Raw genomic sequence first — 27,396 nt, 5'->3', positions numbered from 1 at the left:
GCCACATTTTGCAGTAACATTTCAGATTTTAAAAGTAACTTTTAAAGAAGGGTCAAAGCAGGATTCAATGTGATAATATAATTAAAGACATTTTCAATAAGTCAGCACTTATTTTAGTTTTGTTTTCCCCTTGGAATGAAAACTGTGTAGGCAATTAGTTTAAATTAGGCTACGTGGGGATATTATTTGTATAACAAAAGTAAGTTTCTCTTTGTAATTAAATTTAATGGTGTTGCACTGGAGAGAAACTGAACAAGTTTCTAAGACTTGCGTTGCTCTAGTCAACCCAGAGTTCTGAGATCTATTGTTATGACAAATTATTTAGCTCCTTCCCTGACATGGTCTGCATTTTTAACATGCTAAGCAGATACTTTCAGCTGCAGAGGAATTTAAGTAAATCATTTTTCTCTGAAGTTCACCTAAGTTCCAATGGTTCCTAGGTTGTTTTGGTGTTGCTAAAACCTTGCTTTTGTTTTAATCCTCCTAAAGAATGTGAAGAACAGCTTCTAATCACCATGTTAGCTGCACCTACGCAGGAATTTAAGATTGAAACTTTGGGACTATTCATGCATTTTAAGCCTTTGTTCATGAACTGATTATTCATTAACACGGCCTTAATATATAATGTGTTTATACACACACACATACAAAATATATATTACATGTATAGTGCATTATTTGAAAATTTCCTAGTATATGTAACTTTTGTAATCAGAAAACATAGGAAAGAAAAAAATACTTGCTATTCTTAAGGAATACAAAATCTGGATTTGGTTTACTTTTTCTAGATATTGTCCTTGGAAGTATGCTGACTTGGTCTTCTAACAGCAAACATTCCTTGTATTGACATTAATAGGAACAAGTGATTTTATATTAATAGAGGCAAGATTTTTTTAGGAACTAGATAGTGTAAGATTTGTATCTCTGTAATTCACGAGTTTAATTTATCAGGAAAGTTACTTAAACAAGTCACAGTTATTTCATCCCTAAAAAAGTGAAGTAAATAAATAGGTTATTTCAAATATCATACGAATCAATATACTAGAAGTACTAAACAGGGTCATAAGAAGTTAACAATTCATAAGAATGATTATAATTGTGACTGCTTTTGCTGTTAATAGGAAAAGTGAGGAGCGATCAGATAGAAATAAAACTTTAAATGATTCTATGTAAGTTTATAAATTGATACTATTCTATCTTAATCTGGCCTCCAAAGGGATTAAAATAAGGTTTTGAAATACTTTCAAAATGGGTAAAGCTTCTGTATTACTGCTGCTACTTTTTCTCATACTGTTCCCTAGGCCTGGAATATCCTTTCCCACTTTCTGCTTAATAAATGGCTACTCATTCTATAAACCCTAACTTAAGCTATATTTATGTTGCAAACCTATGTCTGATTTTTCCAACTCCTAGCTCTATTTGTTGCTTTTCATCCCCAAACCATTCATTGTTGCCTAAAATCTAGATATCCATGGAGAAATCTAAATTTTTATTAATTAGTTTATAATACCATGTCTGTTCACATGCTTAACAGGATTATAACACAATGAGGCCAACCCCATCAACCATGGGCAGTAAGTATTCACTCTTTAATTATTAACTAGGCTTTGTAATCTATGATTCTGCTTTTCTCTTTTTTTTCAATCCAAGAAAGTACAAATGCTTTTTGGGGTAGTCTAGTTAACTCATATTCCAATGACCATAAAGAGAATGATCTGTGTCTCCGAAAAAAATTGGACAAAAAAATATAGATGAAAGTGTTGATAAAAATATAAATATGAAATTGCTTTAGAAGCTGAGAGGAAGAAATAAATGTTTCCTCAAAGCTATAAAACTTACAGATAAAGAATATGAAAAGTAAGCAGGGTGGAAACACACCCTCAAAAACTGTTTTAAAAACTTTCAGGTCAGTGCAAAGAGAGGAAGAAACAGAGAGAATGGAAGGAGGGAGAGAGACTAAGAGAAAGGAAGAGAAATATGAGATGTGAGACAGTTCTGAAGTAAAGCAGTGTTTAGGAAAGAAATCTGGGGTTACTAGACCTTGGGAGAATCCTGATAGAGGTGGAAGTTTGGAAGTGAGTGAAAAATACTCAGCAAAGCATATTTCTGTTGGTACAGAAGGGAGAAAATATACAGGAAGAAAATAGAAAGCTTCAGAAATCCATGAGAAATGATGAGCATTCTCCAAATGAACCTGAGGGGAAGAAAAAATAATTTTTAAAAAATGTCAAGTGCTGTTAAAATGGGGCTGATAGAGGTATTTGTCAGTGTCTCCAGACTGTGAAAGGACATGTGCATTTAGAAATGCAAATCTGGAGTTTTCTGCAGAGAACTCTATCTAAAAAGATTTGTGATTTTTATAAAAATAAATGGTTTACTCTTTTCTCTACCTCTGTGAGAAAGGTCCCCTTGGGATTCTCCAAATACAGGTTCTTTCCAGTTCAGTTTTCCTTGAGTACAGGGTTTGGGTATGACTCTGAGGGGAGCTCAGATTTGCAGTGATTGTGAAAGTCTCAGAATAATGTTCTTTTTTAAGTTCCTGAATATTAACAAACAAAGGAAAATGAAGGAAAAACAAGGAATGGTCTAACTCCAGAGAGTTTGGCATAACCTCAAGTTTAAATGTCATTGTTTAAATCTGGATAAAGGACACTTAGCCTTTCAAACCTGGTTCATGTAATCTGAAAACTTTGGCAAAAAGTTTCATTAATTAGGGTGACATTTTGTATTTAGGGTATAACTTGGTGAATGTTTATTATGGTAAGTCAGGACACAAAGCTATATTTAAAAGAAAGTAACGTTAAGTTCATACAAATAGAACAAATGTGGAAAATGTTGGTGTAGTGTGTTAATGGTACCAAAAATAGCGGTTAATTTTCTCAGTGTCCTATACAGAAAATATCTTCAATTAAAACAGTTTTAAAAATTGTGTTGTTTTATGTCAAACTCACTTATATCGATTTGCTGTTTGTCAGATAAATGGTAACCAGGAATCATAGCTCCTGCAATTATTTAGAAAATAATAAGTTGTAGTATTATTTGCATCTCAAATAAATAAGTAAGCAAGCAAAAAAAATCAAATAAGTAACTAAAACCCAAGTAGGCTACTTGTGAACCAAAATCCTTAGAAGAACTAAAATTGAAAATTATTAAAATGCTAATATTTTGCAATAAAAAGTTTGATTTATTGAAACATTCACTCAATATACATTTTGTTTTAAATATTGATATATCTAGTAAACGATGCTTTTAATCCAACCCTGGGTAAATGTGGTGCCTTAATTAACAGGTGACAGACATTACTAAGTGAGTGATGGTTCTGGTATAACAGAGGCTGAACTGTATCTGGTCCTGAAAGTTACTGGTCTTTTTATTGAGAGATTAATCCATATCAAAAGTTGATGCATCTCTTTCAATATGAGCTAACTCAAATCAATAATGGATGTGTTTTTAGTGTGCAAAGGTAAAACAAGGAACAAGTTTGCCCTCAAGTGGACTTCAAAAGCAGATCAGTTTCCAAGCTGGAAGGGGAGAAGGGGGGAAAATGCTGGGGTCATAGATTTATGTATTCAGGTTACTATGTAGGAGGCCAAACAATTCCTTACAGAAGAATTTTCTCTTTGGGAACATTTCATATCTTTGTAGGTGCTCCATTATATACTGCATTATTGAAATGTGATCCAGTGATTTTAGTTTTACTTTCAAATATTCAGATATTATTTTCATCCACTGGTTTTTTTCATTAAATTTTTAGAATGTTTTGACAGAAACTTCTGTCCTAAATTGAGACAAAACAGGTTCAAAAATCTCAATTTTCCCTTCAATAGACATTCATGATGCTAAAAAATCTGCACCAAATCTATAAAGCTAGATAGAAATGTCTTAAATTAGCTTTTGATTTTTTAATTATGCTAAGTTACATTATTTCCATAACTTCAGTGGCATTTTGGCATGTCTTGAGCAAATCAGGTTTAATTCCTCCTAATAATACACATCCACCTATGTGTTTAATAAAATGTAGCTCTTTTCTGTCACCCAGGACTTAGTGTTATCAATAAGTAATTTGTAACTTGAGTTCAATATTTGCAATTTGTTCTGAAAGGATACTAGCTTTTAGGCTAAGTAATTTTCCTCAGTGTTATGAAAATAAGCATAACATCTATAAGCTCCTAGCAGACAGTATTTGCTCAATAAATTTGTCATTAATGAATGGATGGATATCCTTCCTTTGTTGTCCTTATGATCTGGAACATTTTTCTTCTTATCCTCTTTACATTCTATTTTTATGTTGTGAAAAAATGGTAAAAATTTAATAGACAAATTCTTTATCAGAGAATCTATTGACATGTTGACATGAAGTAAATTTTACTTTGATTGTCATTGGTTAAGAAATAGATTTTGAAATTTATGTTCCCAATTTTAAAGCAATTAGGGAAACCACTACAGAAGAATTTAACTGAAATAAACAGTTTAGAACTAAAAATAAAAGTTTACATGATAGCATTAGCTAGATTGGGCTCGAATCTGAAACCATCTTAAAGGTTTCTTTGCCAGAGGTAATCAGAGGTTTTGATCCACTTCATTCTTATTAAGGAACCGAGACAGTGTTACTAACCTTCACTGTGGCAGTGGGAAGAAAAGATGGAGACCCATTCATCAGTATTTAATGTTTTCTCCAGAAAGTGGCCCATGTCCTGTCGTGGCCAGTGCAAGTCACATGCCAATACTTAAACTCAAGAGGGTGTGTGCTCCTCTTGTAATTCTCCCATGTGCTCCTCAGTGTCAGAAAACCTGAAATTGTGAAGAAAGCAATGTCTATCATGGCTTGCAAGAAAATAATACAATTTTAAGGATTCAGAGTTCTTATTTTCATGTAACAGGGTTAAATTAAAAATAGACAAAAAGATCACAGCAGAAGAAAAATGCAGTGAAATAATGTAGTTTTACTTAAGAAATGTATGTAACTATAAGAGATTCACACATGAAAGAGTTTACATGCTAGATTTTTCTGCCTTACCTTTTCTGGTGTATCTTTACATTATTTTTCTGATTTATCTTTATGTATTCATAGCACTTAGCAGGAGTGTACTAAGCAAGAACGGAAGTCATCACATAGTACGTTTTCAATACATACTTGCTACATAAAAGTGAGTCAGTAATATTGTACACCATATCTAAGGGCTCAGGACAGTAACTTTCCAAATTCTGCCATATTCTGATAGGAGAGATGAGGATAAGGTGGACAGGAGCTTTGAGACTGGCTAATGAGGGTCTGAGCTTCTGGGGTTCTGTAAAATGCATAGGGAGGCAGTGCCAGTGTTAGTAGTGAACAGCAAGCCCTCAGAGGAAGATGGACACTAAATGAAGAATGCTAGAATTTGACCTAATAAAACAGATCAGACTCTCCAGAGAAGTGAAGACACCTAGAAATCTATATTTCATATAAACTAAGAACAAACTAACCAAAGATAGTTTTATACACATCAAAAGTTCAAAACTGATTGGGCCTTTAAAGATCCTTCAATCCTGAAAATCTAAGATTCCCATAGTCTTCTAAATAAGATCTATCCATTTTATGAATGTCTTGCTATAGCATACAATTAAGTACCTTAAATTTATTCTTTTATTATTCATCTTTATTTCACTTTATAGGAAATTTTAGCTCAGAACTCATGGTCTACTTATTTTAAGGTACATTTTATAATGAATTTAGACATAATGGAATTTAACCCTATTGGAATAACACCCTGATTAACCAGAATTCATTCTAGTTAGTTGCATTTTCTAGTAATTACATTTAACAAGTGAATCGTTTTTCTTTGAAATGTTAAAACTTTTTTCTTTTTCAAATGCATTTGTTCATTTACCACTTTAATAAGTAAAACATAAGTGAAGATAATTGAATCTCTCTGATAATTGAGAATCTGGTAGTACCTGGAGGGGTCTCATTCTGAAAGTAAATTCTTAACATTGTAATATCCTGGAGAGATAGATATAAAACACAAATTTTAGTTATTCTAGGATAAAGCCAGGAAAGTGCAAATTTTCATAAAACACACACAAACACCCTTTTTCCTGTATTTTATGATGTCCTTCTACAGTCCAAGACAAGTCAAATAATTTTGGACTAGTTGAGGATTCAGTTTAATTTAATTCTGTTGATTCAAGGCTTTGTTATGTTGAAAGAAAATGTTACTTTTCAAACTTGAATTTTTTTAATTCTTTCCAATTTCCCAGAGTGAAGAAAAGTCTTCAGACTATTGAACATCTGATATCTACCTAATAGTTATAGAACTGTGCATGTGGGCATGCACATAGATTTATTTGAGCAATTATGGAATATTTCAACCATGCAGAAAACAGCAGACAATTGTATAATAAATACTAATATCCCCATCAAAATAAAGCCTAAAAATTTTGCATTTTACCATATGTTAGAGTTTTTAAAGACAGTATCACCTTTCCTCTTTAAAGAGGTATATCCTGAATTTACTGTTAATAATTCTATATTTTTATGTACTTGTCATATGTACTTTTCTACTTTTAGAATTTATAATCTAATATACATAATATGTGCATTTATATTAACATATTTTCTATATATGACTTCAGGAATATATATTTTATAGTTTCTATGTATTTTTATATACATATATATGTTACCATATATAACCTGGTATATATATATATATATATATATATATATATATATATAGAGAGAGAGAGAGAGAGAGAGAGAATATATATATAGAATATATGTCCATTTAATATTATCAAACTTGATATTAATTATAATATTTATCTACAACTTGCTTTTATATTTTTGTACAAAATTAAGATCTTTAACATTTATAAATTTGAGTCTTAAAATTCTAGCTGGTTTATTTATTGCCATGTGATGTTTAATCATACAATTCTATGATTATTTTTTCTCTGGTAGATAAATATTTTAATTATTAACTAATTCTTGCTATTACAAATGCTGACGCAATAAATATTCTTTCTAATAATGTCTCCTATGAACATAGAAGAAAGTTTCCCTATAATATATGCCTAGAAATATAATTGTTGAATCTAAAGCTAGAAGCATCTTCACTTGACTGCATAAGGTCTAAAGTTCTCCAAATTAGTGGAACATGTCTACATGCGTAGAAGCAAGGTTTTGTGCCTCCACAACTTTGCCATGCTTGTTATGGTGAGAATTTTAAATTTTTGCCTAAGTGATAAAATTATAAAATACTGTTTTGGAGTTGTAACCTACATGTCTCTGTTTATTATTGATCAACTCTTTAAATATTTATTTCTCCATTTAGTTTTCCTGTTCTGTAAATCGTTTATGTCTTTTGCCCAATTTTCTTGGGCAAAGGCATCAATTAGTTTGATTGCATATTCTGTTAGCAAGGCTATGGGGGAATAGTCACTATTATACATTGCTGGTGGGAATGAAAAATTGCACAGCCTTAGTAGACAGAAATTTGACAATGTCTAGCAAAATTACATGTATTTCATCCCTTTAACTTGAGCAGTCCTGTATCTAGGAGTCTATCCTGAAGACAAACTGGTAAAACTATAAAAAAAAAAATGGATCACAATCTGTTTGTTGCAAACTATTCGTGTACCAGATTTTGGAACTATTTCAAAAATCCATCTGGTTGAAAAAATACCACCTACAGAATGGAGTACTGTGAAGCTACAAAAATAATGAGAAATATCTTCATATACTATTATTAAATTATTGGTAAGTTTTAAAAAAGTGAAGAAAATAAGTGTATAGCATACTATCATTTATCTAAGAATAATTTAAGAAACATGATTCATATATATATAAACATATATATATTAGACATATATATATATTTCTTTTATACATATATGCAGAAACTAGTTTTGAATATGCCTTGTTTTAGAGATTTGAACTTATAATCATACTTCAGATGAAACAATTAAAATAAGTCTAAAAAATTGAAAGCAATAAAAATATATTTGAACTATTAACTTTTCTGTGTATTGAGTTGGTGTTATAACCAGAGATGAATTATTCCAAGTACTTATAATCATTTGACTACATATATAGCCCTAGCGATAAAACCATAAAAAGAAACATGTAAAAATTAAACTACTTTCATTAACCCTTCTGTTAGTAATAATATATGTACTATTATGCTGAAAATTTTAAATAAATATGAATTAAATATTCATTTCTATAAGTAAAAAATAGATAATACAAAATTATATAGCTAATTATGCTTATGTCTTTGAGTCATACGTTTAATTTGTTGTTTAATATTGTTTTAAGTAAAGGAAAACAAAAATCTTTAATTATTTGCATGAATTTTAACATTCAACTTTTAACATTCAACTAAAGTCAGTTTTAAATGACAATATTAAAAGCATTTTACTCATATACAGAATCATCAAAATGGCACAGTTTGTATTATGTAGCTTTTACATGAATGAGTATATCATTATCACCACAATAGTGGAAACACTGCACAAAAGAAATTCAACTGTTTTTATTTTACTTCTTGATAAGTACATAATGGGTATTCTATCAAAACTCTCTACCAGTGGCTTCCTATTGAGTAAGGAAGGACTAAAAGAAAAAGGAGTCACTTTTCTTTCCCTTTCCTTCTATGTCTTCAATGTTAACCTAAGTGGCTAATACAGGGAAGTAACATGAGTAAGAAAGAATATGCTGGGGTCCATTAGTCATGCATACCTCTCACAATGCCACTACCTTCTTTCTACATTTGAAGCAAATTCTTATTCAAATGGAATGTGACCTCTCAGGACTGTTACTTTCCCCTATTCACCCAGCCATGAATATGATACATTTAACTGATACTCCTTTCGAGTCTTGCTGAGTCCCCATGCATCATGGATCCACCAGAATTATTAGATTTTGGTGGGTGTCTTGCCAATGAGGTTCAGCCCCAGGCAAGTTCACTATGGATTCAATGTGACCAAAGAAATGGCAGTAGAACATTCTTGGGGTGAAAGGGTTGTACCCAACTTTATTTCCATGGTGGCAGGTCAATCACTAAAATCCTGCCCACTCAGAGTGAGTCTGCATTCATCAAGCTGGTCTCTGCCTCTGGGCCTCTGCCTGCGCAGCCATCCCAGTCTCTGTTCTCAGTGCTGCCACCATTCTAGTCTCTGCTCTCCTGCAGCCTTGCAGCTGTTTCACCATGTCACCCAGAGCACTGGACAGAGCTCTTTATATAGAGTCAGTAGCAATGTATTGCCCTCACCTGTGTAGTGAGCCAGTCAAACAGGGCCAGGTGAGAATCCTGGGCATAGGAACCTTCACTTTATCCACAGTGGGTCACTGGAATTCTCTATGCAAACAGGGCAACATAGAATGGTAGTGGAAACACATACTGTGTGTATCTCTTCTGTTCAAATGCGTGGTCCTTTGTCCGATTAGACTTCACTTAAAAATACAAGTTCGAAGATAAAATTAAGAATTTTAAAGCAGTGAGAGCAGAGCATTAAACTAAACACAAAGCCTTTGGGAGCATGGGGTCCAGTCCAACTGCCCAGTTTGGATTTCCATGAAGCCTACTTGCTCACATTCTCCTCCTGCCCAGGCCCAGAAATTCTACTGAAAATGTGGCTAATGATTATGTAAGGCAGAAAAATAGATACGAGCTGGGTGGAAAGAGAATAAGGCCAGGAAAACCCTCTAAAGAAGACCAGAGTAATGAATTAATCATTTAAAGCTCAAAAAGCCAGGAGTAACTTGGCCTGGAATGTTTTAATATTCCCCAGATAAAGGAGGTTACCTCAGTATAGCCCATGTGTGGATAAAATGAGAGTTTCTGTGGCCAGGATTCTCACCTGGCCCTGGTTGACTAGCTCACTGCACACCTGTGGGCAATACATAGCTGTTGACTCTGTATAAAGAGCTCTGCCCAATGCTCTGGGCATAACATGGTGGCATGGCTGCAAGGCTGCAGGAGAGCAGAGTAGAGGCTGGAGTGGTGGCAACACCGAAGACAGAGGTGCGGAGGGTGGCTGTGCAGATGACTGTGCAGAGAGGCCCAGAGGATGGCTATGCAAGCAGAGAGGCCCGAGGATAGCTGTGCAGATAGAGAGGCCCAGAGGCAGAGACCGGCTTGCTGCATGCAGACTCACTCTGAGTGAATGGGATTCTAGTGACTGACCTGCCACCTGGAAATAAAGTTGGGTATAACACTTTCACCCCAAGAATATTTTGCTCTCAGTTTCTTTGGTCACACTGAATTCATAGCAAACTTGCCCGGTGCTGAAACCCATTGGCAAGACACCATGTCTTTATTTTGTTAATCATACAGGCCCAGTTTATATTTTTAACTTTACCTATATGCTTGTTTTTCTCCTTCAGCCCTAATCAAGTAATCTTTAGCCTGGGCAATTAATTTAGCAAGCAGGCCCAGCTGTAAACAACATAGTAAAAGTCAGGAAAGATTCCATCTTAAAGATAAGATTGCATTTTAATACCCAGTAATTTAAGAAGATTCTTAACTTACTCTTTCACAAACAGAGAGTAACTCAGCCCACCTTGGAGGAAGGGCAGTCAGTCTTAATTGATCTCCTCCCAAACCAGGAAGCTACTATCCTGGGAGGGAACCAGAGCAGTAAATTTCTTATGTTAAGCTAATATTGCAGAATTACCTAGAGGACTGATACTACTTAACAAGTCCACACCCCTAAACCTTTGTCATATTTCTGAAAAATCCTTAAAAGGGGGAACCCCCAACTCCTTTTTTTGAGGTTGCCCATGCTCTCTAAATGTGTAACTTTAACTTTTTCCCAACCTTTTAACCTTAAACTTTCTCTTTCCAACCTTTCAGAGCACCTCTCCTCCCTGAGGTCACCTGAGGAGGAGTAACAAAATTTTTACTTTGCTTCACTACTGTGTCTCTGTCTTTCACTTCTTTGTCACAGAGGGGACAAGAACTGAGGAAAATACACAACGCCTGTCCCCCAACAATTATATCTGTATATGCTTATATGTAAGATATATGTAAGAATGAAGAAAAAAACTACAAATGCAATTCTTTCAAAATATGTGTAAATGTATCATTATTATCAGGCTTTTTCTATAGGAAAAGAAGAAATGCAGTATAAAAAAAGGTTCATTAAAATGAATTAGGTAGAGATTAAAAGTAGATGTCAGTGAAAAAAAAGAAATTTTAAGTAGAGGAAAGAGAGGGAATAATTGATGGAGAAAGATTCAAGAGAATCAAAAAGGGTTCGTTCCATGAAAATTAGCAAGAGATTGGCCTTTGGAAAAAGAAATTTCAAGTTGTCCTTCAAGATAGGTCATGAGGAATTACAGTGACCACTAGAAACATCTTATCATTCCTTATTTCAATGCGTCTTGCCTTCTCTTCAGTAGCTAAGAAAATTCTTACCAGTCAGAAGTTCAAAAACTATAAAACCACCAAAGAGTTAAAAAGCAGATGTGAGACTTACCCAAATTACCTAAGGTCTGATTTACACCAGATTTTAAGACTTATTTTTGTATTAAAATCCTATTTTGTTTATTTTGTTGCTTACTGAATTATATGTATATATATTTCTGTATAAAAATCTTCTTTAATGTTTCTCTTCTTTACTTCCTGCAATGTGCTGGCAAGAAAAAAATATGCTATGTACATTACAAGAGGTATTTAATTATGATATTTTCATATAAAATGGACCATTGCAAAATTTGGCATAATTTGATTACCAGATTGAGTAGATCTTAATATAACATACTGTAGGAGGACTTGCATGCCCCTAGAATACTGGTAACAAGAAGAAAATAATTTATGAGAAAAACTGAAAAAAAATCTAGCTCATCTGACATTTTCATTTCTGAAATTTTGAATCTTTTTTTTCTTTATAACTCTTTTATACCACTAAGAAATGATTAAGAAATAATTTGCCTATCACCTCACCCATGGGATGCCAGTTACAGAACTTCCCATATTCCCTGCTTCTCTGACCTATGTGATATCTAATGTGAGAAAATGATATTGTTTGAAAGCAGAGATACAAATAACTACAGTATAATAGGATTTAAAAGGTAATGTAAAGGATATATACATATAATTCAGAAAGAAAGAAAATTTTAAAAATAGGATTTTAATCCACAAAATAAGTCTTAAAGTATAAGTCTGACCTTACATAATTTGAGTAAGTCTCACATCTGCTTTTTAAATATTTTCATGGCTTCAGTCTTTGCTGTTTTATAATCCTTGAACTCCTGACTGAAATGTGTCATACCCAAAACATAGAAAGAATTGGGTTTAAGCAATTGAAAGTGTATACAAATTGTAGAGCTAATAGAAAAAAGAAAATCATAGAATTTCAGGAATTAAAACAGGAAAGGTTTTAATATATCATTCTATAGTTCCAGGGTATCTAGATCTTCTATTACAAAAAGTTGTTATACTGTGAAATAATGTTGGATAAAGTTATCCTAAACAAAGTTAGTCAGTTTTCTTTATTGTAAGACTTTTAAAGATTATAATATATAAATGTGATCAGGACTTTTGAAATATGGGGAGCAAGAAATATTTACTATACTTGTTAGATCGACATGTCCTCTTTTTTTCTGTTACAAAGATATATTAAATTTTTGAAAAAACTCTCTCCCACAATTTATTTGGAAAACACTGATTATCTCACATGATCCTCTGGTGAATAAGTGATATATATAAAATCATACAAGTAATTAGTGGCAGTGAGAAAGAGGCAAAGGATATTAACATTGTAGGAAACAAATTCTACATGCATTTGACATATACCTTATTTAATATTCATGACAACTTTACATGATAGGCATTATTAACCCCATCATAGATGAAGAAGTAGATTCTAAGAAGGGAAGTAATTTAGTAATAAGGCTACTAAATAGAACAATCCTGATTTGGGTTACATAGCTGATAATGTACTCTTTCTATTACAAAATATAACCTAAAGTTTTAATTCTATTTTTAATCTAAAAGTATATTTGGATATGACTCAGTGATGTTTACTAAAAAGCAATAGCTAATAATTAATAGTTGTATGTTACTTACTACTAGACACCATTCTAATAATTCTAATATATATTCCATATGATTTAATATAGCAACATAGTGAAATAAGTAAAACAAAACACAGGTCAAATAACTCATCCAAGGTATAAATGCCAGAAATATTATTTGAACCCAAATGTTGTGTTCCCAAATTCCAGACACCTACTGTGTCCTAGGAAATGATAAAAATATTTTTTAAATGAATTGTCATATTCTGTGTTAAATAATCAAAATAGCTCTTCCATAATTTTTAGAGGATCTGCTATGTATCAAGCACTGTTCAAAATGCTATGGATATAGGGCTGAACCACAGTATGTTCCTTTTTCTCATGTAGCCTACATTTACATAAGGCAGAGAATAAATTTTAAATAAAATAAAAATATAGTCAGATAATGATATAAAATCAGCAGGGAGAATAAGAAGAGAGTGTGATAGTTTGGAATTACTGGCTTCTAGTTAACTAGGGTGGGCGGGAGATGTTTCTCTTATAGAGAACATTGCAGGGAGAAACATTCTCTTATAAGGGAGCCAAGTCCTGAATGATGAGGACTCCAGGTAAATGTCTGCGAGAACAAGTACAGAAAACCTGCTTTGGTCCATCCTTGCAGTAGATGATCTGGGCTTAAAACCAACCAGTAAGCCAGCCATTTGGCTATGGTGAGGAGCTGGGTTTTTCCCTAAATGAAATAGATGACTTTGCAGTTTTAAAAATGAAAAATTTGGCTATGTGCCCTGCCCATATCCACTAGGCCTGACCACTTAAATATTCTTCAGCTGATTTCCAACTGCCTGTATCTTCACCTTTCTGCCTGGGCTTTCTCTGAAGCTTTGGAAGGACGCATTGCTCTTACACAAGAAGGCAGAAGTGCTGGAAATTCACCCTCCTGAGGCATTCCTCAGGCAATGAATGCTCATCTCAGCTCCCTCTCCCTTCTGGTGGGATAACTCCAAGCAGCCATTATCCAGACTTTCTTTGGGAGATTAACTTTAATAAGCCACACAGGTAGCTGGTTTGAAAACACAATTCTTTATTGGCTATCTTCCTTACTTTTTTCACTTCTCCACTCCATTTCCTTCATTGTTTTATTTCCAAAATGAGATTCTCACATGAATCCTTGACTAATGTCTTCTTTTGGTGTGAACCAAATTAAAGCAACTTTGATTTACTTTTTAAATTATTACATTGTATGTGAAGAATGGACTGGGAACAAGGAAAGAAATGATGAACTTTCAGTGATCCAAGTGAAAGATAATTGTGGTTTAAATTAAAAAGTAGAGATGAAAGAAAATTGATATATTGAGAATATACTTTAATGGTAGAGTTCGCAGAAATCACTAATATATTGTCTTTGTATGTGGTAGAAATAAAGATCATTGAAACATTTCGAAATCTTTGGCTTGAGCAACTTTGTTGATGGTGATACCATCCATGTATGAGATGGGAGATTTGGAAACTAGACAGGAGAATGAATTAATAATTGATTTGGGAAATGTTAATTATGAGTAAACTGTTATGCATCCACACACTGATATCAAATAAACAGATATTTGAGTTTGCTGGTGTTGGGGAGGAGAGAGATGATGGTGGGAGGTGTTTTAGAACTCATCAACACTTAACTCATATTTAACTTCATGCGATTGGATGAGATCAACTAGAAAGTATAATTAACTGTAGGGGAGACTTATGGCTCCAGGAGGAAAAAGGTTCTCCCCCATGGTAAATTCCCTATGAATCTGAAAAGACCAAAGGAAGACAAGGGAAAGTGTAGGCGGGGGATTAAAGGTTTCTTTCTCAAGGCTCAATCTCTTTCCCTGCCGTGCTTCACTCCAAACCCCAGCTGCTCTGCTCCTTCTCTCCCTGTGCACTCTGTGCCCCTCCTTTAGCACCATTCCCCAGCTCTCCCTCTCCAGCGGCACTGCTCTGCTCCACCTTCCTCCTTCTGGAGGAACTCTGTGGGTGGATCCCTAGTGCTTGCTGGGTGCCTGACCAATTATGTATCAGGAACAGAGAGTAGGCGAGACCTGTTACACCTGACCTGCAATCCCGTGATAAGCCAGCAGCACTGCAGTGATAAACATCACATTGATGTGCAAACAGGCCGTTATATGCATATCACTATCATGACCAGGCAGGAATTCTCGTTAAAAACTTCCATTTCCTCCACAAGATTGAGAACAGAGCTCTGGTGCACAAACTTCTAAAATTATGGCCAAAAAGTAACAGGCAGATAATAAAAAAAGATTGTAAAAACTTCTAAGGATTGAAGGAAAGCTAAGCAGGAGTACAGACTGCAAGAACGTTTGAACAAAATGATTCAAGAAGATTAGAATCCTCAGCTGTGTCATGTGGTGCTGGCAGTTCACATAAAATTGACCTTTGTATTTAGTAAAATAGAAATTATTGGTGACTTGATAAGTCTCATTTGGGTAAATTGGGGGAAAAAACCTTAATGAAGGGAGCAAAGAAGAGAACTGAAGGTAACAATGATAGAGTATAGACGAGTCGGAGACTCTTAGGAGGTTTTTTGAGATAAACTGAAAAATGTTTCTCTGGACAAAAATCTTCATTCCAGTCCACCACCCATTCCCAGTGATACTAAAGCATGTTTGTATGCTGATGGAATAGAATCACCTGGAAAATTCGGTGATTTTTTATCAGTTTGTTCAACACATAAGCACACTTATACTCACATAATCACAATATGACTAAAAAGTAGAATTATCTTGGCTATAAATTTTGACTGATTGCTAAAAGGCTGAATGTTAAAGTTATTAATTGGCTAGAGCTAGATTGAAGCACAATATCTCTTTTGTTAATAAACATTCATGACTCAAGAATAAATGATAAATTATACTTAGAATTAAATGTTGATCTTGTTTCATTTGAAAATGACATCAGCCAAATTTGTTTGAAAATAGAGTGCAGGGCAATTATTTCTCAGCATCATCAGTGGCTAATTTATTCCCTGGTCATGAAACTTAACCACAATACTAAATAAGCTTCCATTTTTAGATGGGACATGTAAGAATAACACTCACCTTTTAGTATAAAGTCAATTATTTTAATTCAGAAAAATGTATTTCCAGTAACATACTTTTTAAAAGAATTTTATACTTAGAATTCATAGCTTGAGCAGTTCTCAAATTCTTTTTCTTCAACTAATATAAATGGTTGGCAGATTATAAAAATCACGTCAACAAGCTTTGTTTAAATTTTTAACCCCCATAAATTCAAAACTAAAAGAAACTGTCTTTTTAGAGAATTTTTTTAAGTCTGTTGTTTTGAAATTTGATTAGTTAGAACAATACACATCTCGAGTACCTCAATTTTCTCTAAGATTTTTCTCTTTTGTTCAAGCTCATTATATAATTATAGTACCTGCCTAAGATGATTTTTCATGGATGTTGCACTGTTGTACAAGATTTTCAAGTTTTTCCTATTTATGAGATGAAATGAAGTGACAAAATATGTACTCTAATTTTAATTCAATCTCACAAGGTCTAAAAAATTCCCAAGTAAGAGTTTTTCATGGAGAACAAAAGCATGAAATAATTAGAATTAAATGACTAAAAATTAAGTACTCCTTAAAATTTTATTGTTTAATGTTATAAATGCATGTGTATCAAATGACTCCACAAGATAAAGATTATAATATATGTAATTAGTATCTATTGTTTTCCCATGAATTATCTGTTTTATAAGCACATTTTGACTCAGACATGATATAATGGCCTTTATATATTTATTTAATGTGTATACTCACTTTTACTATTGACATTTACTCCCAATCTATCTTTTTTATATAACTATTTGAGAGCTTTCAATGTTTCATATATATATACATATATATGTATGTGTGTGTATACATGTTTAAGCTGCAAATTACTTTGCATGTTTCTGGCTCTAGATCAGCTCTCACAGTGAAAACATACATGTTGACCACATACTAGGTGCAAGACATGTTTTCCAACAGTATGATTGCCCAAAAATAAACAAAATACTTTTCCTTTATGAAATACAACCATAGAACTTTGGTCCTGAGAACCTTTGAAGAATGCCTCTTCTCATTCTACTTGGCAGATTTTTCTCTAAGAAAAAGAAATAAAAAGTAGAACTATAATGTAAACAAGCAGCATATAAAATTCCAAGGGAAAAAATATGAACAAATGGTTCAACAACTGCATAAGTTGATTCATCAATCTTCCTAGCATAGGCAAGGAGACAAATAAGGACAAATGGCTACTTTTTTTTTTCTCCAGGATCTTGAGATTAAATATATACTTTGACAGGCTAAAGAAATCTCTCCCAAGGAAATCAGGTCCTTACTCCCTGGAACCTGTTGCTAAAACAGGGTTTTTGCCGATATGATTAAGGATCTTGAAATAGGAGTTATCTTGGATTTGCATGGAGGGTCCTAAATGCATTCACATGTATCTTTATAAGAGTGAGACGGAGGGAGATTTGACCACACCACTGGTGAAGGCAATGTGAAGATGGCAGAAAACAAACTTAAAGATGACAGCTTTTTTCAGATTTTTCCAGAGAAACAGAACCAATAGCATTAACTGATTAATTAGCTAACTGATATAAAAGGAGATTTATTATGAAGAATTAGCATAGGTGATTATAAAGGCTGAGAGGCCCCATGAAGTGCTGTCTGCAGGTTGGAGACCAGGCAAAGCCAGTGAGTGGGTCCCACTCTGAAGGCCTGAGACCCAGGGGAGCCAGTGATCTAAATCTCAGTCCTGGTGCAGGAGAAAACTGATGCTCCAGCTCAAGAGAGAGGCAGAAAGATAAATCCTCCTCTCCTTCACGTTTTGTTCCAGTCACATCCTCCATGGCTACGATGATACCTAAGCATGTTGGGGATGGCAATCTACTTTACTGAGTTCGCTGATTCAAATGCTCATCTCATCCAGAAACACCCTATGAAACATATTCACAAATAATTTTTAATATGAGCACCTCATGGCCCAGTCAAGTTGACACTTAAAACAGACCATCACAGTGGCCTTGAGCTTTGGAAGCCACCACAGGGAACAAACCCTCTCCTCTTTCCTCTTCAAGGCCCTCCTGACACCTTGATTTCATTCCAGTTACACTGATTTCAGAATCAGTCTCTAGAACTGTGGAAGAATAAATTTCTGTTGTTTTAGGCCAAAAATCTTGTGGAAATTTCTTACAAAAGCCAAAGGGAAATTATATCTAGATATATATTTTCTTCTCTGTGCTTTCCTAAGTTCATTTCAATTGAATTCCTATTTCTAAAAGGTAGATGTTCCAAAAGCTCCTCAGAACTCATGGATGAATATGACTCTGTCTTTTATTTATTCAACACTTACTCATTGCATTTGTGACATACTATCCTATTAAGATCCAGTCTCTGAACCTTTGAAACACACCCCTTTCAGGTCCTTTACATTTGTTATTTTCTTTTAAACTTCTCCACCCCCAATATGCTTGCTCCATATATCATCAAGACGCTCTGTTTATTACCATGTCAGATATGAATTTCATTTGTTTATGTTATTATCTACTTTGTGTAACAAATTCAACTCCAAGAGGTCAAGGAATTTTATGTATTTTGTCCATTGCTACATCCCAGTACCAACACATAATAAGTAACAACAAAATATTTGTTGCATGAGTGAATGGAAGCAGATAAGAATGAAAGAATGAATGAATGAATGAATGAAGACCTTGCATAATTTTTTATAACCCTTGTAATTTTCATTTACAAATGAGTTTATAATATACTTATTTCCCTTGTAATTTTTACATAATATATATGTGTATTTATAATTATTTTGCTTTAGTGTAACTTAGGGTAGGAAAATCTCCCAGCCTGGGGCAAATTACCTTTGAAACCAAAATCAGTGAAAGGGATAAATAAATTGGGAGAAACCCATTTATTGCTTACAAGCAGTCATCTACTTCTGCACACCTGTGTCTCTCACCACCTGGCTGCAGAGAAGGGACCCCACAAACTTCTCCTGTCCGTTTATACCCTTTCTTCCCACATGCTTGTAATCACCTATTGATATGGAGATGGACTATATCCCACCCTTGGAAACACCTATTGATATGGAAATACACAAGGCCAGGGGAGAAATTCTGGAAATATTGCAATTTTACCCACATTTAGCTACTTGATTTTAAACTTCTCTCACAGGAGTAAAGAAAATAAGAGCCAAATTGCAGTTCTTTTGATAAGATCAAGGAACAGTCACTTGTAAAGTTAAATTAACACATATTGCTATGTAGAAAGTCCATCCATTATAGAATATAATGACCTAGTTTATAAAACTTTCACAATAGCTAAATAAATTGGAATTAAAAACAATATTTTTAAATACTAAGCTAATTTATATCTTGCTATATGTAAAAAAAAAGAAAAGAAAAGAAAATATCATGGAAATGAGCCAAAGCCTGGTGATATTTAGAATAATGATGTGGTCTAAATTGTGCATTAATCCCTTTTGTCTAGTTAAATGAGCTCCTCTTCAACTCACATGACTAAGTTCATTATACTTTTTCTTGAGCTACTTTCTCTTATTTAATTTTAAGTAATTTCCTCAGAGCCTTTTCCTAGCATTTATAAGATCATTTTTAAATCATGTCTTAAGACTGCTCTCTGCATACCAATTCCATAATCTGTCATATATATTTACACATCCAAAACTATTTCGTAAGTATTTCTTTTTATCTCTAAAGATATGTTTATCTTCTTACCTTAAATGACATTTATTCCCAAGTCTTTGCTTTGTTCATGTTATCATCATCATCATCTTCAACATTCCACATGTGGATTAGCCACTGGGTAACCTAAGTAAACTAAGAATTTCTTATGGAATGATTTAGGATTTGAAATTTGATTTGTTTTCAAATATCCAGTGAAATTCTTTTTTTTGTTTCTTAATGAGATGAACATGAAAGTAAAAACAAAATATCTTATATTTTCATAATATGTTTGGTGGTTTAAATGATTTCATACTTACCTATTTTTGTCTTCCCCACAATAATGAGAATCATTTAGTCGAAACATATATGGCATTATAGAAAGAATGAAGAATTAATAGCATGTATGCTTTCTAATTCATGAATACGAATTCACATGCATTGTCATTTCACACCCTTACTTATTACAAAAGGAAATACAATAAAGTTTACTATAGATATTTTACTATATTGTTGTCAGGCTGAAGTAAACATTGTATGGAAGAGTACTTTGAAAATGATTAAGTTATATGGAAGTGCTATGTGCTAGAGAGCATTAAACAAAGCATATATTATAAATTTGTCTTACAGATTTTAAAAATCATGAACAAAATGATTTAGTTAAAATAGAATCCAAATCTCTTGAATCATAAAGCTTTCGAATTATGTTCCTGATACTTAGAATTACCCAGAATATTATACTGTTCAAAAGGTAATAAGAAGAGAATTGAACATTTCAACTAAATATAAAGATTTTTTCAATAAATGTACATTAAATGTGTCATCATTTTACAGCTAGACAATTTGATTAATGGAACAGACTATGACTCTTTCAAACAGACATATATACATATACTTGCAGAGGTAATTTGTTATTGACAGAGGCAACAACAAATGAATATCATCTATACTTAACACACCAAACAAAAAGAAAGAAAAATCTATAAATGGATTATGGACTTAAATGACTAAAGCACAATTTTAAAACTTAAAAAAAAGAAACAAACAGAAATGAGTATCTCTCTAACCTTGAGATACTACTGTGGAGGCAACACGGTGTAATAGAAAGAACACTGGCTGAAAATCAGACAAATCTGAGTTTGAAATAATATTTATTTGTAATGACATTTGAACAACTATTTTGGCCATGTTTTGTTGCTTTCATTTATTATTAAATGAGGATAACAATGCTCACCTTTGCTGATTGTTCTGAGAATTATGTAAATCAGCAGCTGGTACTCTGTCTGAATATCATAGGCATCTGATTAATGGATATTCGTTCTTCTTCTCCCTAAACCTATCAGAGGATGAAAGTGAATCAGTGTATGTTCTGGTCAACAGAAAAATAAGACATATTTATCATCCTCAGAAATCTTGTCAAGAATATGAAAAATAAAACTTACCAGTAACTTACTGTGCAAGTCAGTACAGTTTACTTGTCACAAATGCCTTGCTACAAGGTGCTTGGGCTGAATTTCAATATCACATTTCTAATTGGACAGGATATTATTATCTTGTGTGCTGGATGTTCATTACTTGCACCCCTATATCTGCCTTCTTCCTTTTTCTGACATGCTCTGTTTCCTAGAAGGCTGACCTTTATCTGCAGTATGAATTTGGCTTGTTGTTGTCTGGTTCCTGTTTGGGTTTCACTTATAAAAAGCAGAGCAAAATACAGGTAAATGGAAGGAAAGAAAGGGGGTTATTTAGTCTCCCTAATGGTTCTCAAGTTGATAATGTCTCTATTTTCTACAAAAGTCCATAGCTATATCAGATAGTCATCTCCTGTATCTACAGGTTTAAATAAGTTCCTAAATTTACTCCCTCATAATCAGGCCCAAAAGTAATAACTCCTGTAATCTTACTTTTCTTGAGGAGCTTTACCACCTTTGCTGATTTCCTTTAACCTACCCAAATTTTATATATTATCTCTCGGTAGACTTTCTTCAGGTACCCTGTTTAAATGTGCCATTTCTCTTTCACTGAGATCTTGACTGATGCAATAATTGGTGTTAGGAATGGCCAGAAGAAATCGTTCTTTAAAATGTGATTCTGGGATGGGCCTGATGAAAACATACCAGTAATTTATGGCATTCAGTAGCATCAAAATTGCTCAAATTTTCTTGGATACTGGCATGAGGTACTATGCAGGTAGAAGGCAGGACATTGAGAGAACAAATAGTTAGGTGAAAACAAATATAGCAGTGAGACACTGACTTCCATAAATATAAAATACCTATTTTATCCTCCAATCAGAGTGAACATGCATGGAAGTCAGGTGATAAGGTATTATCCTCAGGTTGTCTGAAGTGCAATCAGTGGAAGCACAGATTAGTCTGTTTTTATTTCTTCAGTCACAGAATGTAGTTTTAATAGAGAGCTGAATTTCAGTAGTGGTGCTCTGACCTGTGAAGTGAGAACCATTATTGTTTGAGAATAGTGCCACTAGCAAAGACTTGAAAGGTGCTGGATGTTGATTTTTGCTACATTCTCATTTAACTCCCCTTTTTGCTAGTGTATGAGACAGCGAGGTTTTGAAGAATGACTTTAGATGACTGACAATTTATAATTTATAACCAACATATAATGATGCCAGTTGTGGTTCTGTACACTGCATCTTTCCTGTATCAATCAAAAGAACCTGTAACACCTGTTATGAAGCCACTGACATAGCGAACACTCCCCCATGCTTTTTATGCAGTTCCTACCAGCAAAGATGATTAGATTGCCTTGACATACTACATACAACAGTACACTTTCATAACCTTAACTCAAGAATAGTTCAGCTTTCCTGCTGGAAGTCACAATGTAATCACTAAGCAACTATTTATCTTGATATCCTAAAAAACATTCATCTAGTCCATTACTTTGACGACTTTCTCTAAAAGTGACTGTTTCCCTCCTAATGGATTTGCTCCCACTTGGATAGAAATGCTTCTTAGAAAAATGCACAAGTTCTATACATATGTTTGAGAACTACATATTTGACTTACTGCCAGAATAATTTATGACCCCAGAAACTTTTGACCCCCAGTTCTCACAAGATTCCAACTCCCTCTTCCTCCTTTTCCAATTATTGTAGCTGAAATGCCACAATGTTTGACACAAAACTAGAAGTCAAATAGAGGGTGACTCTGCCTTAAACTTTTCGCCTCCATCTTAATTTGTACATAACTTAACCTAGATTCATCTTTAAGATGCAGAGAAACATTTGAATTGTGGAGCAGAAAATGGCCTTAATTGAATGTAAATCTTGAATGAAATACATCAAATCATATTAATAATAGTGACAATACCTAACATGTATTGAGTGCTTAAAAGTTGCCAGACATAGTTCTGTGTATTTGTTTATATTTCATTCAATCCTCATAAAAAAATCTAGGAAACTAATATTCTTAGGTTGCATTTTTACACAGATGAGAAAACTGAGACATAAATTAACCAATATTGGCTGAACTGTGTCCCCCGCAGTCTCCAAATTCATATGTTGAAGTCCTAATCTCCAGTATCTCAGAATGTATTTGGAAGTAGGGTCTTTAAAGAAGTAATTAAGGTTAAATGAGGTCACTAGGGTGGGCCTTAACCCAATATGATTGCTGTCTTTATAAGAAGGGAATATTAGGACATTGACACACCCAAAGAGAAGGCCATGTGAAGACACTGGAGGAAAACAGCCATTTATAAGCAACAGAGAGGACTTAGAAAAAAACCAACCTACTGTACCTTGATCTTAGACTTCTACCATCCACAATTGTGAGGAAATAAATTCTATTGATACTTTGTTATGGCCGCTCTGGTAAACTAATAAAGTAACTTTCCCAAGTTCATCCATGTGGTAAATGCTAAAGGTGGCATATAAATCAGGATATTAATTGTAATCTGCATTATGAGAAGGACCTCTGTAGACTTTCATGTGTATAAATTAAATTTTAAAATGAGAAGAGAGGATGATACCAAGAAGATCTGAAATTGGAAGGTTCCCTGAGCCTTGCTGAGGTTTTAAGACATGTTCTCATAGTCTTACACTGTTAGCAGATGAATTTATTTATGCCTTTTTTTAAATAATGAAACTTTGCTTAAATATTTTGCATGTCTCAAATTATCTTACCTACTAAATATGCTTCTTTCCTTCTTGGATGTTGTTTCTTTCCTTTCCTTCCTCATTGTATTAATTTCCTACTATAACTGCCATAACAAAATATCACAAACTTGGTGGCTTAAAATAACAGAAATTTATTCTCATGGTTCTGGAAGTCAAAAATCTGAAATCAGTGTGTAGATAGGGTAATGTTATCTTGAAGGCTCTTGCCTCTCCCTAGCTTCTTCTGGTCACTGGCAACCCTTGCCATTCCTCGGTTCATGCCATATAACTTCAATCTGCCTCAGTTCTCATATAGATGCATTCTCTTTATCCATGTCTCTGCACCCAAATATCTTTCTTCTTGTACGGACACTAGTCTTTGGATTTAGGGCCCACCCTTATCCAGCAAGACTTCCTTAACCTGGTTTCATCTGTAAAGACTCTATTTCCAAATAAGTTCATAATCACAATTACTAGAAGTTAGTATGAATATAACTTTTGGAAGACACAATTCAACCCACAATACCCTTAATACACTATGTTTTACCAAATAGATGAAGGCACATTCAATCCAAATAAACCAAAATATTTGCTATCTGTCTAGCTTATTTCTAAATTTTTATTATTTAATATCATGTGGAGTTTTTAACTATATTTGATCTCCTGCATGATGCCAAGTACAGGGCTATGTCCCATTAGATATTTAATAAATTTTAATTAATGGACCAAGGAATATGACCAAGTTCTCTTCTTTCTCTATATTGTGTTACATACATAGCCTATCTTCTTCATTTCTTATCAAGTTAAAAATACGAGTCTAGCCCTGGATAAAAGAAGAAGACTAGAGACTAAACAGTTACTCACAGAGTTTATTACTTTAACTACATTATAAGCTTCCTGATACAACTGCCACATGTATAACTCTATGGGGCATGTTTTATGTCCCTCTGATATTCTACACACTCCTATAATGAAAGATCAATGGTGAAATACTTGCTCTCAGTTTAAATAAGTTTTCTTCTCCTTGTCCATTTTCATCTATTCATTTCATGGTTATTTATTGATTGCCAATATGTGAAAAACCCAGTGCAATGAAGACTTTTAAAAAGTGAATATGAAAACATCAGAGATTCTGACAGTTTCACATTTGTTATAATTGTTTAAATTAAAAAGATAGTATATTCCCAATTGTGTGCCATGTTATTTTACTTATTTTATGTATGTTACATTATTCATATTCTATAAACAAATAAAATAGGAATGAATAAAACAGAAACTCCTTGAGGAGAGACTTCATTGATTATTTCATGAGTAACCCTTAAAAATCCTATAAAGTATAATGTGTTGCAATCAAATAAATAAACATATGGGCTGATGTACTCTATAAAATAATAGAGAAGTAAAAAAGAAAAGTAACTTGTAACCTTAAAAAAAAAAGCTTTTTATGTTATAGGAGATAGAAGATGATATTATACTTTTCCATAGAAGAGTTTAAATCACTGTATTATATTTGATAAAACCACAAATCACCACCGCCACCCCATCCCTGAACATATGCCAACTGCCAAAAGAGGAGTTCACAGTACTTGATCAATAAGGTAGATTCACTTTGCAATTTCAGAAGTAATTAAGAATGTGAAAGACACACTAATATCTCTGCTACTGTGGAAACCAAATAGAATACCACTTACAGAAATTAAACTACCATTGTTTTTTCTGAAAGGAAAATGTACAGATTTTATTTCAGGTCAATTAGAAACTTGAATTATGCTTCAGAAAGTAGAACACCGCCACAGCCTTTTATGTTACCTTGGAAAAGGTTATTTCAACATTATCATTAATTTATTAGTACAAAACTGGCTAATTTCCCCAAGGTTCTTAAAATTTGAGAGCACATCTTTGAGGCTTCTGATGTGCAATTATTGGAAGATGAATAAAAAGCTTAAATTGGAATAAATGTAATAATCTTTGTTTGACTTTTCCTAATATCATAATCAATCCAAAGAGAGTGATTTTACCCTGTGTAGAGTTTAAAATTAAAATATACCTCTTTCCTAGCTTGGTTCCAATATATGAGTATGTACGTGTGTGTGATATAACCTTGTTTTTAAAAAAACTCATAAAGATATTTATGCAATAGATTAATCATACTTCAGTAAAAAGGAAGATATTAAAATCTAAAATTCCTAAAAGTACTGAGAGATCACATTAGGTTTCTGAGGAGTATACAAAGGCCAAGTGCAATTTCAGAAAGTTCTCTCTTTATTTCTATCTGTGTCTTTGGCCCTAACTCACGTAATCTTCAAACTGGATGGACTGTGTTGGATTGAAGGAAGTCTTAAGACTTTCTGGCCTCTGAAATACGTATGCCTCTGTGACCATGTAAGATAATGCAGAGACACTGCATTTGTAAAGTAAATCTGGTCAGAAGTCACATCTGAGATTTGAGTCTTTCTCCCATGCTTCAAGGAACCAGGAGAGTTTGGAGGCTGGGGAATGAGAAGTCTGGAAATGGGAAGCAACTGACTGGGCAAAATCCAAATGCTGTTTTGCTAGCAGAATGACAGGAAAGTTGTGAACAGCATATTTTAGTAAACTTTGTGTTATCTAACATGTCTCTGAGCTGACAGAGTAAACAAGAGCCAGACCTGAACAGGTTGCTTAATTTTGTTTGCTTTCCCCCTTTCCTCTGACTCACACAGTGGTCAGCATCTAATTTCCCAAGGACGAGAGACCCTCCCAGATTCTTTTTTGGGTATGTGATACCATGTAGTGTCTAAAATGGAAGCTCCTCCACATTATATTATTCTTTAACCCATTTCAGAATTAATCCTCTTCGAAGGCCTAGTGATGAATCTTTGTATCCTATTACTTAGAATGTACCACTGACAAAAATGATTTCAATGAAAGGCAAGGCCAAAGTTAAGGAAAGATATACTTAGACATATTTGAAAATTTAGTAGTTTGATTTCTTCATCATGAATACAGAATTGTACTATGGAATTATGTTAAATGAAGCTCATTATAGGAAAAGTTATATCATTCTTTTTCATTTCTTAACTAGGGAGCTTTAATAATTTTTCTGTGTTCACTCTCTTCAGACTGAAGATATGATGTGCTTGACATTACAGAAAAAGCCATCATATAAACTTTCATTTAATTGCATTTTTATTCAACAAACTTAATCTAATTTATAATTCTACAATTTATAACTTAAATATATAGATTATTTTTAATAAAAAAGAAAATCAAGTTAAGTATCATAAACCAAAACATTTACTCTACAAAATTAATGAGAGATTTTATAAAGAAAGACATTTCATTGTTAACAATTTCTTAGCTAAGGAAAAAAATACAACTATATTCTCCTACTGTTCACTTTAGATATTCAATTACCTTGAATTGTACCTACAAAAATGACCTGAACTATAAGAGGTTATGCACAATAGAATTACCAAAATGCTTGGAAATTAAGGATTTCAAAATCAAGCTAATGTCCTCTGGACAATGCTCCTGGAAAATTTAAGCTATAATATTAAATACC

The 27,396-nt window shown here is 33.4% G+C and overlaps 2 long non-coding RNA genes across 3 annotated transcripts in view; both read right to left on the bottom strand.

The window, feature by feature from the left end:
• Positions 1-19,814, bottom strand: part of LOC130683657 (uncharacterized) — a 44,468-nt gene extending 24,654 nt beyond the window's left edge. Inside the window, exons 1-3 of one of the 2 annotated variants that reach the window (XR_008997549.1) lie at positions 19,787-19,814; positions 5,935-5,980; positions 4,616-4,791 (exon numbers count right to left, since the gene is read on the bottom strand). This is a non-coding gene — a long non-coding RNA (uncharacterized LOC130683657). Of the gene's footprint in view, positions 1-4,615; positions 4,792-5,934; positions 5,981-9,251; positions 9,484-19,786 lie in introns of those variants that run through there. The other variant, XR_008997548.1, reaches the window with a different exon arrangement.
• A 1,152-nt stretch (positions 19,815-20,966) lies between these two features.
• Positions 20,967-22,486, bottom strand: LOC130683656 (uncharacterized). The gene is made up of 2 exons (XR_008997547.1): positions 21,175-22,486; positions 20,967-21,068 (listed from the first exon to the last, which is right to left on the bottom strand). It is a non-coding gene; the product is annotated as an uncharacterized LOC130683656 (long non-coding RNA).
• Positions 22,487-27,396: the final 4,910 nt, after the last annotated feature.

Source organism: Manis pentadactyla, chromosome 4, assembly GCF_030020395.1.
Source record: "Manis pentadactyla isolate mManPen7 chromosome 4, mManPen7.hap1, whole genome shotgun sequence".
NCBI lineage: Eukaryota > Metazoa > Chordata > Mammalia > Pholidota > Manidae > Manis > Manis pentadactyla.
Note: the sequence above shows the minus strand (reverse complement) of the source record. Positions and strands in the feature narration are given on the sequence as shown.